Here is a 17,855-nt window from a genome sequence, read left to right on the forward strand (position 1 = left end):
TCTATGTCCACTTGGATGGTGGGGCTTGAACCTGGACTCAGGGGTGTGGCCACAAAATTCTGCCACAGTGTTGGAACGCATATGGCGGCGGCGTGCATGAGCAGTCCGGTGGGTAGCCAAATGTGATGGGTCGCCATATGTGACGCTACAACGGCACCCGGAGAGATGACTGGTCCCACCTGGCAGGAAACACAATCAACAAAGAGGTTAAAACCCCGCCCCTCCCTGTGCTCCTCAGTTCTTGATTGTGTTTCCCCACAGTGAAACCGTTAATTTTTTTCCTGAGAAAGACCCGAGGCCTAGGGCTGGTGGTCTTCCCCTGGGAGCCAGACCACAAGCTTGTGAAGCTTTTTGGGTCCAGTAGGTTATCTTTCCTTCCTGGGGGGGTCTCCCTTTCTCTCAGGGGGGCAGCAGATTTGGCAGAGCCCCCCTAAGTACTGAAGGACCCTGGGTACAGTGAGGTATCCAGAACTTCAGGGACCACTTTCCTGCTCCCTCACCCTTACCTGACCGGGCATCTGTTCAATAGGAGAGCTGGCAGTCAGTTTTTTCCCATGGGGAAAGCCGGAATCTACAGCGGTGGCCCTCATGGTGTTCCCCGACTCCTGGAGGCTTGTGCTGGGTCATGTGGGGGGGTGGGCAGTGAGGAGATGGTGCCCATCGGCAGTTCTCCTACAGAGAAGTGAGAGCCCGGCGCCATCTATCAGGCGTTTGGAAGAGGAATGATGTGGCTTCCTCTCCAGTGCCGGAAATGACATCGCTGCGTTCCTGCGTCACTTCCGGCTTCCGGGTTTTAAAAAATGGTGGCGGCGGTGACGTTTTTCGTCCAGGAGCGAAGGTCTGACTGGCAGAGGAACAGGCGTCCACACCCTGCTCTCACCAGTCTGGTCAATACCTACCCACTTGAGGACGCAAGCGGTGTGGCTGATGGAGCGAGAGGAGAGGCCCACAGCGGCTAAAGCTATGGAGGAGACCACAGGGGTGAGTTGGCCTAGCTGGCAGGGGTTATGATGGGGGAGGGGACCCCGACTCTTACCCCTGCGGGACACAGCTTTGCGCTTATTGTAAGCTACCTTGTGTGTCTTTTTACAGGAGAGGACGTCACTGCCCAGGGGGTTGCCAGCCATCCTATAAAGACTCCTCCCCCCTCTAAAAAGAAGCGGGTACTGTAACAATAAGTTACCCCAGGACCATTCTAAGCCCTTTTGCTACAAACGTATTCACAAGTTAGCAGGGAAAAAAACATCTCAGGTCATGAGGGACTTTCTCTCCGTACAGACGGAGATGCTCTAAACGCTTAAGGCCCCAAGCATCCATTAAGTCTAGGGAGCTGGAACCCCACACTAGCAGAGAGGGTTCTTCCTTCCAGGAGGGCTCCTCCTCTAACAGGGCAGAGGGAAGTAGAAGGCATCCGGAACCCCTGAGATCTCTTCCGTCTCAGGATTCTGAGAAGAAGGATGAGGCTGAGGCTCCTGACCACAGTTGTTCTGATGAGGGCTTACTAGACAGTCAGGAGGAGGAGGAAGAGGACTCCAGACTCGGCAGACATATCTTTTAGGCCGACGACATGGAGGGCCTCCTTAGGGCAGTATATGCGTTAGAGGAAATACAGGAACCCGCATCCCAGGTGTCCGACCAGGACAGAATATATAGAGGCTTGGTTAAGCCCCAGGCCAAAGTTCTCCCGGTTCACTAGGCCCTCAAAGGATATCATCCTGAGGGAGTGGAAGGAACCTGAAAGAAAGCTTTTGAAGTTTAAAACATGAAAACATAGGTGTCCCTTTAAGGAGGAAGAAGTAGAGAGGTTCTTTAAAACACCTAGACTAGATGCTTCCCTGGAGCAGGTGTCCAAGCAGTCTGACCTCTCTTTTGAGGATGCAGGCAACATCAGAGACGCAGACATGTGTGTCGCAAACTAATGGATCATGTGTCACGGACCTCCAAACAGGTATTGGACTCTTTAGAGGTGATAGGTAGAGCAGTAGCCTACCTGACAGACGTCGCAGTCGAGATAGTGTGTACAACCTCCAAGACTGGTGCCCTGTTAAATTCAGCAAGGAGAGCCTTGTGGTTAAGACCTGGGATGGGGACAACTCTTCTAAGACTCGGTTGTGTTGCCTTCCATTTGAGGGTTCCCTGCTTTTCGGCACAGGGTTGGATCAGTGATTCTTGTTGTCACCCGGGTCCATTTAAAGAGTGCCTTGTATTCCTCTTAATGAATACAAGGCATTCTCTGATTGAATGAGGTGGAGATAGAGACGTCACCACCCCACCACTCCACCTCATCCAGTCAGTCAAAGCTTTGCATTTGTTGACAAAGGTGTTCTCTGTATAGAACCTGTGTGAAGTGATCAATCCTCCTTGTATGGGACCCAGAAAACAGCGATAATTACTGTAGCAGTGACAACTACTACAGTGGAACCTCGGTTTGCGAGTAACGCGGTTAACGAGCGTTTCGCAAAACGAGCACTGTATTTCTAAAAATCCTAACTCGGTTTGCAAGTGTTGTCTCGCAAAACGAACAGGATTCAGGCCAAAAGCGGTGTGCAGTACCGCATTTGGTCTGAGGTGGGGGGCGCCGGAGCCGAACAGCGACAATTGTCGGCGTTCGGAAATGCACGAAAAGGCCCGAGGACAGTTCGGCTGACCTCGGCAAACCTCGGAAAGACTCGTGAACGGAGTCTTTCCGAAGTCAGCCGAAGTGTGCTCAGGGCTTTTCGGCCGTTTCCGAGGCTCTCCGGCGCCCCCACCCCCCGCCTCTGGCCTCATTCGGTATTGCATCCCATTGAAGTCAACACGGAACAAATTATTTTCGTTTCCATTGACTTCAATGGGAAAACTTGGTTTGATGTGCGAGTACTTTGAATTACGAGCATACTCCTGGAACAGATTATGCTCATAATCTGAGGTTCCGCTGTGTATTGATTCTGCACTCCAACAGGGATTCCACAGTTATGGAATATGTATACTTATACTTGTCCAAGCTGGAACTAATTTTATTTGAAAATTTTTGTTTCAGGAAGGTTTGTTTGATATTCCAATCATTAATGAGGTCAAATCAATGTTGGTTTTGACCGCAGTGATGAGAAAGTTTGAAGGAGAAGGATGGAAAATATTCCTTGAACTTGAATGTAGTTTTCGTTCAGGAAATTACATTCAATCCAAAATCAAATCTTAAAAGCAAAGGAAATTTTGATCTACTTTTGAACAGCATTCATCAAGTCATCAAATGTACAGATGATAATTTTTGTATATCAGTTGGTGCGAACCTTAGATTGTAAATCTGCTAGTGTATGGCCAGCTTTAGAATCCAAAAGAGAAAGTAATAATGTCAGTACAAGGGGAGTGGATGGAGTAGGTGAGTACCAAAGTCCATCAGAAATAATAAAAAAAAAATGCTAAATGAGCAAGTGGGAGGGGGTTTAAGTTTTGCTCAGAGATGTGCTCAAAAGGCTCATTTACTCTTGCAGTGCCCTCTGTGGTGGATTCTCTTCAGAGGACATTTGACAGGTGGTGAAAAGGTGATATGTCACTTCTTCACTGCCTGATTTAACCCATAAAAATCTGCACCATTCAGTTACATGGGTCGCATTCAGTGGGCTGTAGTGCCCTCTGAACGCGACGGGGAGGGATAATAAGCAACATGTGTACATTCCCATTTGCTGCCTTTGCAGTTTAAGGAGAAGCGGTTGGTGGATGGTTGTGAAAACATGGTGAAACCATGCATTTTTACCTTTTACTTCCCCAAACCACAAGTGTAAACGAGGCCTAAAGGCTTCAACAAGGCTGCTTGAAGCTGGGTAAAAGTTTACATATGCTTAATAAAAGCTTGTTGTACTCATTGCTCTTATGCAAGCTGAATCTGGTATGTACAAGGCCTACCATCAATGTTACTACTGTGCCGTACTTCTACTACCAGATATCCAGATGCTCACAGCATCTTACCAGTATATTGTCACTTTTATTGTTGCTATTATTTTTCACTGGTATTATCATCACTATTTGGTATTATTATTTATCTAGATTTATGTCCAGCGCTGCACTGTTCATTATCCATACATTTTTTTGCCTTATATCGGGGTTGTAGTGTCCAGCAGCAGGACTCATATCACGGTTATTTTGTTGTTTATTATTGATTTATTCATTTTTCACCATTTATGCACCTAGCGCAATTCTTTATTTATAGTTACCAGATATCTAGCCCAGAAGTTTTCAGAAGGAAAGAGTTTTTGGACTAAACCACAGCAACATATTTGTTCTTGAAGAATGCATATATACTAGTTACACGGTGAAAATGAACTACTAGCACACCATGGGGGTTATTTACGAAAGGCAAATCCACTTTGCACTACAAGTGTACTTGGGAGTGCAGTCGCTGTAGATTTGAGGGGAAGATCTGAAATGAGGGGAAGCTCTGCTGATTTTATCATCCAATCATGTGCAAGCTCAAGTGCTGTTTTTTATTTTCCCTGCATGCCCCCCTCAGATCTACAGCGACTGCACTTGAAAGTGCGCTTTCAGTGCACTTGTAGTGCAAAGTGGATTTGCCTTTCGTAAATAACCCCCCATGTGTCCTTATCTATATGAATGAGTTCACATGATGTAGTCCCTAGTTGCAAATAATTAGCCTTAAGGCCAGAATTGCACAGCCACGATCAAGCAACCTCTCACTCCTAAACATCACACTTCATTCATCTTTATGTAGCTGGGATAACGGCACAAAAAAAAATCACTGATCAGGACTGTGATGCAGAGTTTCTAGACACACAAATTGCACTGATTATAACTTTGCGTCTCCAAGCACACACCTGCACTGTGGGGTGAGTTCTCTTTTTCTCCACGTTAGTGAAGCCAAGTGAAAAGGATTGTGCAAAATTATTTTATTACCACTGGAAATACCCATATATACAGTATACGTATATGTCCTTAGGTAGATTGTTTTATGATCAAAGCCTGAGCAAGAAGCAGCATGCTTCAAATCTTTACATCGTAACTCCCCCAGACCCAGAAATCCGCTCGTCTGTATGCTAGTCTGACGGACAAAAACCCACGCTAGGGCAGCTATTGGCTACTGGCTATTAACTTCCTTATTTTAGTCCGGTGTATGTCATCATGTACGAATCCGCCGGACTTTGGTGTGATCGTGTGTAGGCAAGTCCGGTCGTTAGAAAGTCAGTTGAAAGTCCGCCAAAAGTCCGTCGAAAGTCTGTCGGACAGGCTGTCGGACTTTTGTAGCTGAAAAGTCCAACCGTGTGTACACGGCATTATCAAACAGCTTAAACACATACTGTATATACAACAGAAACTGCTTTATCAACAGATTTATCAAATTATGCATAATTGCATATACAATGGTGGACATATTAGCTGTACGGGTGCACAGTAGTCTCTGAGGTCCTGGTGCCCATTATAGGTATGGGTTGCCCAACCTGTAATGGGCCCCAGAACCTCGGTGGTCAGATGATGACCAAGGTTTGTTCAGTAAATGAAGTACCCCTGTCAGCGTCCAGTTCTGTTATACAATCCTGATGGTACAATCGTGCTTCTGGTGCAGAGGGTGTCCAGAGAGAGCACCTGTATTAGGTAAGTAACCACTAATACCAATGAACTGGGCCCCTTTCCACTGACAGCAATGAATAAAGCGCTATTTGCCACTGATGCCAATAGAGACTCTTCCACATTGACACCAATAAACAGGGGCCCTTTCCCACTCCCACTACTGAACACCAATGACTGGGAGCACATCACTGACCACTAATGTAAAAGTGCCCTTCTGTTACTGAACACTCATGTAACGAAAGCATATATACCAACCATCAAATCGCCTGTTTGGCACTATTGTCAGTGATAGGCATGGGCACCCATGCTGTGAGATGCACACACTGGCATAAGTGTGCCTGCATGGGAGTTCTAGACCACCTTACTTTAATACACATTGCTTTATTACCCAATTCTTTAGTATGATCAAAAAAGTTAATTGTAGTGATTTACAAATAGTGGATAAGAAAACACCAAGTAATGTAGTTATATGCACATTTAAAAATCATTTCAGCTATTTTTAGGTGAAAATTGTGTAAGTTCCTAAAACGGTCTTGGGATTTGTTTCCTGTAGGACCTGAGTCGATGGACTTTGAGATTGTGTTGATGAGCTAATGCAGCTTTACTTTTAGGTGCATTCCCCTTGTATTTGAGATCAGTTTGTGACATTTACAGTATAAGATCATTCATGATTCATTGATGCAGGTGCAGTGCAGTTAACTTGCATTTGAACACCTTCTAAGCTGCATTTGAGGGCAAGCACTAGGGGCTCGTTTACATGTGCAGTGCCCTCTGAAGAGCTATCACTGTTCAGAAGACATTTGACAGGTGGCAAGGAGGCATTATGTTGCCTTCTCACTGCCTCATTTAACCTTGTAAATGCCGCACTACCGAGCTGCAGTCGCTTGCATTGATCATGGTTGCGGCGTGGCCCCTTAGACTTGCATTGGTCAAGCTCAGGAGTAGTAACATCCACCACGAAAGTGGCATGCTTTTGAATTTTTGTAGAATGTGTACAGCCCTGAGTAGCTGCATGCTCAGGTTTAGGCAGACAGTTGTGGGGGAAGTAAAACCGCAGCTCCATCACCTGGTTTAACTGCCCCCTATTCAACCATGTGGACTAAGCCTCGGGCTGGGATCACACTATTGCGAATTGATTTGCATGTCAGGAGACTGTGACCGGCTCTCTATGGAGCCAGTTCACACATCTCCGGAGCGGCTCTGGTGCAAATTGCACAGGAGCCCTGTGCGTCTTTTGGTCCGTTTTCAGGTCCGAATTCAGACACAAATTTGGGCTGAAATCAGATCTGAAATGGTGAACAGGGGCGCACCAGACTCCTGCTGAATCAGGATGTTTTGAGACTGCATCTAGTGCAGTGGTTCCCAACTTCGGTAATCATGTACACCCAACAGGTCATATTTTCGGGATTTTCTTCATCTTGCACAGGTGCTTACAATCAATATCAATAGATTAGTATTTTTGACATTTGAATTATTAAGGGGAAATTGCCTAAACATGGCCTGTATGCTCTTATTTTGTTGATATTAGTCTCCTGTAGTTTCCCTATAGAGAACCACTTAGACTCTGCGCCAATAAAGCTGCATGCACATGGTTCTGACAGGGAACATTCCTACAGGAGGGGAGAGCAGAGTAAGGCAAGCCATAGATGATTCGATTTTCTTTCCTTCCACAATGGGTGAAAGGAAACAAAATTGCTTGGTTCCCCTATCAACACGGACTGCATACTGCCTCTGTTGTGTTCTGCCGGCAGGGAGCCACTGGCAGTAATCGCATCTAAAAAATCTGACAGGCTGGTTATACCCAAGTCAATCCATCGATCGACTTTCGTACAACCAGCCTGCCCATAGATAGATCAAATCTTGGCCAGTCCCTGCTGAACTGGCTGAGATTGGATTAATCTATGGCTGGCTTAATGATTCTTACTTCTCAACTATCTAATATGTAGGCTGGGGTTGTGTTTTTGAATAAGATGTGTTTCCACTTCAATGGGGGTCCAAGACCTGACTGTGGTGACTGACAGGGGTGTCTGAATCACTTAGCAGGTAAAAGAATATACTTTTAGTGATTCTCTTATCTTTTAATAAACTGCTCTATAAATGTAGCTATCTTGTTAGTATGAGAACTAAAATTAGAGTCTTTATTGCTGCAGTTAATAATATTCTTATATGCAGTATGATCCTTTGTCAGGACTGCATACTAACCATCAAGCAAAGTATCAGCTATTCCTGTGCAAGAATGACATAATATTAGAAGTCACGCATCACAGCTGTGTGTTAGTAGAAGCTGTCACTTGACAGTAGAGATGGACTTTGACAGCTGTGCAGCATGCATCACAGAAATGTATTATTAAGATTCACACAGGCCTATCTGTGAGGAGTAGAGAAAACATCCAGCTGTTGCTAATATCTTTATTCAGAATTTGTTTTATTGCTTCTGGTATATAGTTTATGTATGTTTGTTTTTGTATGCTGTCCTCTACCCCCATTAATGCAGTTTGTTTGATTTTATTTAATTTATTTATTTATTTATTCATTTTAGAGAGCAGTGGATCTTTCATCTGAACTGGACCTGCTCATTATCAGAACTAGCATCTATATAAAAAATTAGATATTGGTATGTACAAATATTTCCTATATTATTTCCTATTATATTTCCTATAATAATTATTTCCTATAATATTTCCTGTAACTATAACATGATGAATCTAAAACGTTAATGTTTATCACCGGTAATTTAAGTACCTTACCTATTAATTGAAGTAAACCCCTCTCTGATAAATGTACACAAAGCAAATATACCGATTATTTATAAATAAATGCTTACCTAATAAATGTACCAATAAATAAAGATGTCTACCTGTGCTTGAGCAAAAAGTTGTAAAGAAAGCGGCTAGCACAATTTTGCAGGCAACGAATATCAAAACAATTTAGGATAGAGTGCAACGTTAATCCTTTAGCTTAGGTTCACATTGAAGCAATTTGACATATCAAAGTGCATGCCAAAACAGCGGCTATTGCCGGCAATGGCACTGTCCGAATCTGTGCAACGCCAACGATTTCAATCCCGCTGTCAGTGTGACCCTAAGCTTAAAGTGGAGTACCACCCAAAAAAGGAACTTCCACTTTTTGGATTCCTCCATCCCTCCGGTGTTATATTTGGCACCTTTCAGGGGGGAGGAGGGTGCAGATACCTGTCTAATACAGGTATTTGCTCCCACTTCCTGGCATAGATCACCGCGGTGATTGCGGTGACCTACGCCACTTCCGCCGCCTACCCCGTCCTCCCCCACTGTATTCTGTGAGACACAGAATACAGCAGGAACCTGAGAGGACGCGCAGCGCGACTCGCGCATGCGCAGTAGGGAACCAGGAAGTGAAGCCGCACGGCTTCACTTCCATATTCCCTTACCGAGAATGGCGGCGGCAGCAGCCGAGACCCGAAGGACGGATCGGCTTCGGCATCCGACACCGCAGGCTCCCTGAACAGGTAAGTGTTCATATATTAAAAGTCAGCAGCTGCAGTATTTGTAACTGCTGGCTTTTAATATTTTTTTTTCAGCAAACCTCCGCTTTGAGGTCTACAAATATAAGGCCTCATGCACACAGTACATTATAAAAATGCCAGTAGCTTTAGCTGTAGTTGTAGAATGAGTTTTGCAGCATTTTTGCAGTAGTGTTTTTCAGCTCTTTTTTTTTTTTTAGCAAAACTATACTCTCACAAAAGTTTATGGCTCAAAAGCGCTGATGAACGCTGAATAGCTGCATTTTCCAGCATTTTTAAGCTTTTATCAGTGTTAGAGCTTACAGCTGAAAAACTCCTCTCAAAACCTACTAGTTCTGGGGGGGGGGGGGGTTTCCAGCCAGAAAACGCTGATAACAGCCTATGTGTGCATGGACACATACAATAACATGCTGGGAAGTTTACTGGCAGTAGAAAAAAATGCCTGAAGCCAAAAACAGCAGCTGTAAAAACATCCAGTGTGCATGAAGCCTAACAAATGTGTTAAAAATAGCATGCAATGCTAATCATTACATCAAAGTCCTAATAGAGCCTATTGAAACAATCCTTAGGGAGTATCCAGTGAGTGACCCATCCAGATCGCCTGAAAGCGTGCTTAAAGATGTAATGGTGCCCACAAGAAAAGATATCCTTTACCTTCAATCTGCACACACAGCCTCTTACCACATAACATTGACCACAAGAATCAAGCAGTCAAAGAAGGCACTCGTATATCATATAGCGATGGCTGGACTTTCAGGATCCCACTCCACTGGTACTTATATGCTGTAATACGCTCCCAGGGAAAAGGACTACTCTGCCACGATGAAGATTTAACTTTCCATAATGCAAAATATAATTCACACACTTATTAAAAGTTTAATGCACTCACATAAGTCAAAGCGCATTCATATATCATATAGTAGTTTCAAACCGACAAAATGACCATGGTCCCTTACACAACGACATTACACGCTATAGCTCCACCCTACACGTTTCGTCATTAAAAGACACAGTCAGGGGAGTAGCCAGCGACAGTCAACAAACTTTTTATACTAAGCAGGCGGAAGAGCAGTTTCCCACTCAGTCCGCTGCGCTCCAAGAATCGGATATGACGCGCACGACCAGACTCAGAAGTGACGCAAAAGTCACAGACCGGAGTAGCGTGGCAAAGCGGATACACTGAGCTTTAAACATACCCATGTTCATACTTTCATAATAAAAAATAATATATATTCGTATGGTCCAAAAGGAACATAATTAGTAAATAAATGTACACATAGCAAACTTACAGATCGTTTTTCTATTTCTTGTACATAACAATTAGGCTCCTTTTACATTAGCGCATCATGATTTCTAGTGCGACTTCAATGCAACTTTTGGGGCGACTTTGATTTGACTTTACATTCTCTGGACCAAAGTCGCATCACAAGTCAGGCCAAAGTAGTGCATGAACTTTTTCTAAAGTCACAGAGACTTCTGTAGTGTCAGTAGGAACGGCTCTCATAGAAATACATTGAATTTCACATGTCCTACGACTTGGGGGTCTTACAATAAGTGTGAAAGGAGCCTTACAAAAAAGATTTGCAAACAGAGTAGCCACATGTACACCTGCACTATTGTGCAGTAGTTTTACGTGCTTAAAATATAATAAAGACTTACAGTATTACCTTTGCAGTTTCCATATCAACTGTTCAGATCCTCCATATTATGATTCTAGTGTATAAAAGGGATATAAGCAAAACATTTCTACCACAATGACATATTTGTGTTGCATCACCATAATGCATCGCAGTGCCATCCATTTTAAATGCTATACCAAGGCACATTCCCCAGTGTACCCCCAGTGTACTGAAAAAAATGTGTATTGAAAAGTCTGGTGGAGTGTATTCAAATTGAAGGGACTGCCTTACCGCAGTGCTTATTAATGCATGTCTCAGAAGCGTGTTAGTTACTGTATTTATTGGCGTATAACACTCACCTTTTCACCATGAAAATTGGGTGCAAATAGTGCGTGCGTTATATACGCCAATACTTCAGTTTTAGCTGCCTCGGAGGGGACAGGGAGGGGGGGGCAGGACGAGCACCGTCAGATTACATACAGTGAGAATCTCCTGTCTACTTGGCGGCCTCTGTAATAGGAAGTCCCGTCTCCTGGGCCGCCATTGGACCACTGTTCTGTCTATCATAGGAGATTCTCACTGTATGTAATCTGTCGGCGCTCGTCCCGCCCCCCCTCCCTGTCCCCTCTGGGCTGCAGATGGGCATCGATCAGGCTGCACTGATGGCAATGGTGAGGCTGCTGCATTGATGGCACTGGTGAGGCTGCATTGATGTGGACTGATAAGGCTGCATTGATGTGGACTGATAAGGCTGCATTGATGGCACTTGTGAGGCTGCAGATGGGCATTGATCAGGCTGCATTGATGGCAATGGTGAGGCTGCAGATGGGCACTGACCCTTATTTTACTTCAAAGTTCCTTATTTAAAATTTAGGTTTTTTTCCTGAAACTTCCCTCTTAAAATGAATGTGCGTGTTATACACCGATAAATACGGTATTTTCCTCTGATGTGTGATCTCCATTATTTGGCATGCTAATTAATTTTGTGACAAACCACAACGCATAGGCTAATAGAATTAAAATGAATCATCAAAAAAGTAATTTACCTGTGAATGAAAAACATTTGGGGGTGCTTATTTGGGGTCTAAAGTGCACATTGAAATCCAGCTCTGAATGCCTGTCTGTATGATCTGTTACTGTTTATCATATCAGGCTGGAAACTGCAATGGCACAGTGGTATCCAAAACTTTCCTATAGCTTGACTAAGTATTTGTGTAACAAGAGTAAATTGACAATTTCTTGTTATTGTTGATAGAAATATCATAGCTAGTCTCAGCTGTATGTGATGAGTGTAGTGCTTTTCTCCTTGGTCAACCATTGAATCAGTAAGCCAATTAGCCTACTTCATGGTCCATGCCCTCTCCTCTTCTTAAAGTTCTGCTACTTGTAGGGTTCTGTTCACAGATACTGCAGTGACCTGTATTTTACTGCACTGGAAGAAAGCATGTCACTGCAAAAACACACAAAAATACATTACATTATGCATTTTTGCACAACAAAGTACATGTACATGCATATAAATGCACATCAATGCAACTCAAGCCTATAAATGGAAAAAATACGTTTTTTTTTATTATTTTGTACCTTACAAAGACCCATATGGCAACCATCTTAGGCTCTGTTCACACCTATGCATTTTTTTAATGCTTTTTGCAGAAACGCACTACAGTCCATTTAACCTGGTTTCCTATGGAACACGTGCACATCTATGCTTTATTCAGCTGCTGAGTTTTTGGAAAGGGTCAAGGATTTTTTTTAAAGCAAAACGGTGTGTTTTGGGTTTAATAGACTTCAATGGAGAAGCAGCAGAAAAGCATTTAGTGTGTTTTTGCTGCGATTTAACTGTGATTTATTCCGCAAATATCCAGCGATTTGTATTTTTTTTATCTACCCGACAACAAATTGGCCAAAAAAAAGCATAAACAATACAAAACGCACAAAAAATGCATCAAAAACGCGTGTGCAAAAATGCAATATGCACCACAAAAAGCACTGCAGAAACAAATCAAAGCAAACTGCATAGGTGTAAACCAAGCCTAGAGGGGAAGTGGAAAGTGTGTAGTGGAAAGCTGGCTAGTGAGGTGTTCAAATGGCAGGGTTTATAGAAATAAATGAGTGACATTATAAATCCTGGTTTACCCACTTGAAGACCAAGCCTTTTCTGACACTTGTTGTTTACAAGTTTAAACCAGTATTTTTTGCTAGAAACCCCCCAAACAATTATATATATATATATATATATATATATATATATATATATATATATATATATATTATATATATAATTTTTTAGCAGAGCCCCTAGAGAATAGTTTTTTTGCGCACCATTTTTTTAAACACAATTGTTTGGGAGAAAATACACTTTCATGTATTAAAAAAAACAAAACATAAAATATATACCTCCATTTTTTTGTATAGTATGAAAGATGATGTTACACCAAGTAAATAGATACCTAACATGTCATGCTTTAATATTGCGTGCGCTCGTGGAATGGCACCAAACGACAGTACTTAAAAATCTCCATAGGAGACGCCTATAAAAATGTCTACAGGCTACCAGTTTACAGAGGAGGTCTGGTGCTAGAATTATTGCTCTCGCTCTGACGTTCGCGGTGATACCTCACGTGTGGTTTGAACACGGTTTACATCATACAGTATCTCATAAAAGTGAGTACACCCCTCACATTTTTGTAAATATTTTATTATATCTTTTCATGTGACAACATGACAAATGTAAAGTAGTGAGTGTACAGCTTGTATAACAGTGTAAATTTGCTGTTTCCTCAAAATAACTCAACACACAGCCATTAATGTCTAATCCGCTGGCAACAAAAGTGAGTACACCCCTAAGTGATAATGTCCAAGTTGGGCCCAGAGTGTCAATACTTTGTGTGGCCTCCATTAATTTCCAACACTGCCTTAACCCTCTTGGGCATGGAGTTCACCAGAGCTTTACAGGTTTCCACTGGAGTCCTCTTCCACTCCTCAATGACGACGTCACGGAGCTGGTGGATGTTAGAGACCTTGCGCTCCTCCACCTTCCGTTTGAGGATGCCCCACAGATGCTCAATAGGTTTTAGGTCTGGAGACATGCTTGGCCACTCCATCACCTTTACCCTCAGCTTCTTTGCATGGTACTGGTCGTCCTGGAGGTGTGTTTGGAGTCGTTATCATGTTGGAATACTGCCCTGCAGCCCAGTCTCTGAAAGGAGGGGATCATGCTCTGCTTCAGTATGTCACAGTACATGTTGGCATTCATGGTTCCCTCAATGAACTGTAGCTCCCCAATGCTGGCAGCACTCATGCAGCCCCAGACCATTACACTCCCACTACCGTGCTTGACTGTAGGCAAGACACACTTGTCTTTATACTCCTCTCCTGGTTGCCGCAACACACGCTTGACACCATCTGAACCAAATAAGTTTATCTTCGTCTCATCAGACCACAGGACATGGTTCCAGTAATCCATGTCCTTAGTCTGCTTGTCTTCAGCAAACTGTTTGCATGCTTTCTTGTGCATCATCTTTAGAAGAGGCTTATTTCTGGGAAGACAGCCATGCAGACCAATTAGATGCAGTGTGCAGCGTATGGTCTGAGCACTGACAGTCTGACCCTCCACCCCTTCAACCTCTAGAGCAATGCTGGCAGCACTCATACATCTATTTCCCAAAGACAACCTCTGGATATGACGCTGAGCACATGCTCTCAACTTCTTTGGTCTACCATGGCAAGGCCTGTTCTGAGTGGAACCTGTCCTGGTAAACCGCTGTATGGTCTTGGTCACCGTGCTGCAGCTCAGTTTCAGTGTCTTGGCAATCTTCTTATAGCATAGGCCATTGTTATGTAGAGCAACAATTCTTTTTTTTCAGATCCTCAGAGCGTTCTTTGCCATGAGGTGCCATGTTTAACTTCCAGTGACCAGTATGAGCGAGTGAGAGCGATGACACCAAATTTAACATACCGGCTCCCCATTCACACCTGAGACCTTTTAACACTAACGAGTCACATGACACCAGGGAGGGAAAATGGCTAATTGGGACCAATTTGGACATTTTCACTTAGGGGTGTACTCACTTTTTGCCAGCAGTTTAAACATTAATGGCTGTGTGTTGAGTTATTTTGAGGGGACAGCAGATTTACACTGTTATACAAGCTGTACACTCACTACTTTACATTGTAGCAAAGTGTCATTTCTTCAGTGTTGTCACATGAAAAGATATAAGGCTGCTTTCACACTGGGGCGGTAGGGGGCGTCGGCGGTAAAATGGCGGCCAAAAAAGGGTTAAAACCACTCGTATAGCGCGGCTATAGCTGCGGTATTGCCGCGGTATAGCCGCGCTGTCCCATTGATTTCAATGGGCAGGAGCGGTTTAGGAGCGGTGAATACACCACTCCTTCACCGCTCCAAAGATGTGGTTTGCAGGAGATTTTTTCTTCTCCTGCCAGCGCACCGCTTCAGTGTGAAAGCCCTCGGGCTTTCACACTGAACAAACAGCGGAGGCTGTTTTGGGGCGGTTTGCAGGCGGTATTTTTAGCGCAATAACGCCTGCAAACCGCCCCAGTGTGAAAGGGGTCTAATAAAATATTTACAAAAATGTGAGGGGTTTACTCACTTTTGAGAGATACTGTATGTGGGCGTGACCTACACATCCATTCACCACTGCGCGTGAGCACATGGAGACAGGGGTGCTTTAAAAAATTTGTATTATTATTTACTTCATTCCACTTTTTTTATTTTTACACTTTTCCTTAATTTTTTTTTTTATCACTTTAAGGCTGGGTTCACACCTATGCGAATTGGATGTGGCTTTCACACCTATGCGAATTGGATGCGGCTTTCACACCTATGCGAATTGGATGCGGCTTACACTGCATCCAATTCGCAGAACATTTTAAAATATATTAGTTTCAATCAGTTTGGTTTACATATGTGCATTGCATTCGCACTCCGCATTGCCCAAAAAAGTGTGCATTTTCTAGGCAGAGCGGTGCGAATTGCAGGCACATATTCTTCTATGGAAACGCATCTGATTCGCAGATGCGTTCCGTTGCGAACAGGCATTCTCTCTCCCTCCTCACTACACCTCCCCCTCTCCCTGCTCAGCTGATCCGCAGATGCAACGGAGAGGCACCGCTGAACAGCTGCTTTTTCTCTTCGCAGAGAAAACAGAGCTGGAATTCGCACCGCACATGCGTGAACCCAGCCTTATTGCTATCGCAAGAAATGTAAACCTCCCTTGTGATAGCAATACACTATGACAGGTCCTCTTTATGAAGAGATCTGTAATCAATAAGACCCCAAATCTGACCTCTACCTTTAAAAGCAAAAGATCAAAAAAATATTTTTTTTTCTATCTTTCGCTTTAGGAAATAAAAAAAAGCCATGTTTACATGACATGAGAACCAGAAGTGACATCATGACATTGCTCCAGTCCTCCAAAGGCATAGAGAGGAACAGCAGCCATCTTGCCATCAACAGCATCAATCTTATATATACATGTGAATAGCATTAATCTTATATATACAGTACATGTGGGGACATATTGGGGTTGATTTACTAAAGGAAATCAGACTGTGGTGGTTATTTACGAAAGGCAAATCCACTTTGCACTACAAGTGCACTGAAAGTGCAGTCACTATAGATCTGAGGGGAAGCTCTGCTGATTTTATCATCCAGTCATGTGCAAGCTAAAATTATGTTTTTTTATTTTCCTTGCATGTCCCCCTCAGATCTACAGCGACTGCACTTTCAAGTGCACTTGTAGTGCAAAGTGCATTTGCCTTTCCTAAATAACCCCTATTGTGTCAATTGTGAGCAGCTACTGCAGTTCTAAATCATCTTCCCCATTATTCACAAGTGGTAGCGCATAGGATTCCCCGTAGTTTCAGCCGGCGCTGGATGGCTCAGCGATCATTATCATAAGCCCAGGAAACGGTTGGGGGGGGGGGGACACCCCCTTCCACCGCTTCTAAAAGTGATCCCACGACAAATCCACGTGTATCAACACATGTCAACATGTGCCAAAACGTGCAACAGTGCACATAAAAATGCATGTCAATGTACATCCATTTTTCAAACATTTTCATAAATTTTTGCACATTTATGTAAACAAAAGGCCCTGTGTGTGTAAATTGTCACAATTAGAAATGTTAGGCATTCTCATGTTTATTTCTTTTGATTGTATTGGTATGACACAAAAAGGCGGAAAAATAAAAATCTGACACACTGATAGATAGTACTTTGTTCTATTATATATGACATTTTTTAAAGGCACCAGAAAATTTTGACAATAAGTAAAATGTACAAAGTTTATTATACAAAAGTAAAAAACAATAATAGACAATAGGGTTACAATGTAGAGATTCCATAACAGCTCTCACAACAGTAATAAGTGGATATCCATCAAGCCACTGAAAAGGGACTCTAAAGCCTGGTACACACTACAGCTTTATTTGTGCAAAAAAACTGACAGCTCCAGTCTGAGCCACTGTACTAACCATGTACAGTTAGTTTAGCAATCTCCCCCTGCTGAGCTGTTGTGTTCTGACAGGGGCACGGCCCACCCCCCCCCCAAACCCCCACCCCACCCCCCACCAGAACACTCCGATCAGCACTCTCTGCCGTTGGCTGAGAGTACTGGTCGGGAGTTGGTCGGCTGCAGGTTTTCCAGCATGCACGTTCGTATGACACTCTGTATTGAAATGCATGCCGTGCTTTCAAAGAGAAAGCCCAGTACTACCTTTATGCTTTCTGGCAGACTGTTGATCTACTTATTATGACATTGGTAATAGGAGGGGAGCAGGTGTCCGTCCACTGACTCCTTCAGGTCTGTTGTTAACATAGCCGATGCCTACGGCCCCTTTCACACGGGCTTTCCGGTCAGGTCCGCCTATCGGATCTCACCCAGCGGGCATCACAGCAGCTTCCCCTGCTCTCCGCGGGCATCACGGCAGCTTTCGTTCCCTCCCTCCTCCTTGGCGGTCAATCGGGGCGCTTCTCCTTTTGGCCAATCGGGAAACGGGTCCTGATTGGCCAGGAGGAGGATCAGTGTTTCAATATGGAATATTCATTCGCTATTGTAGCACACCTGGATGGGCTTGTAGCGCAATGCTTTACGCCCCAAGCCCACCCTATTTTTAAGCCTATTAGAGCCTCTGGCTGCTTACAAAAAAAC

General features: G+C 43.7%; 1 long non-coding RNA gene across 2 annotated transcripts in view; it reads left to right on the forward strand.

Annotated features, from left to right (window-relative positions):
• Nucleotides 1-10,988, forward strand: part of LOC141145906 (uncharacterized) — a 30,987-nt gene extending 19,999 nt beyond the window's left edge. For both annotated transcript variants that reach the window (XR_012244696.1, XR_012244695.1), the window contains exons 2-3: nucleotides 8,099-8,173; nucleotides 9,631-10,988. This is a non-coding gene — a long non-coding RNA (uncharacterized lncRNA). The remainder of the gene's footprint in view (nucleotides 1-8,098; nucleotides 8,174-9,630) is intronic.
• Nucleotides 10,989-17,855: the final 6,867 nt, after the last annotated feature.

The sequence above is a fragment of the Aquarana catesbeiana genome, linkage group LG05 (genome assembly GCF_042186555.1).
Source record: "Aquarana catesbeiana isolate 2022-GZ linkage group LG05, ASM4218655v1, whole genome shotgun sequence".
Lineage (NCBI taxonomy): Eukaryota > Metazoa > Chordata > Amphibia > Anura > Ranidae > Aquarana > Aquarana catesbeiana.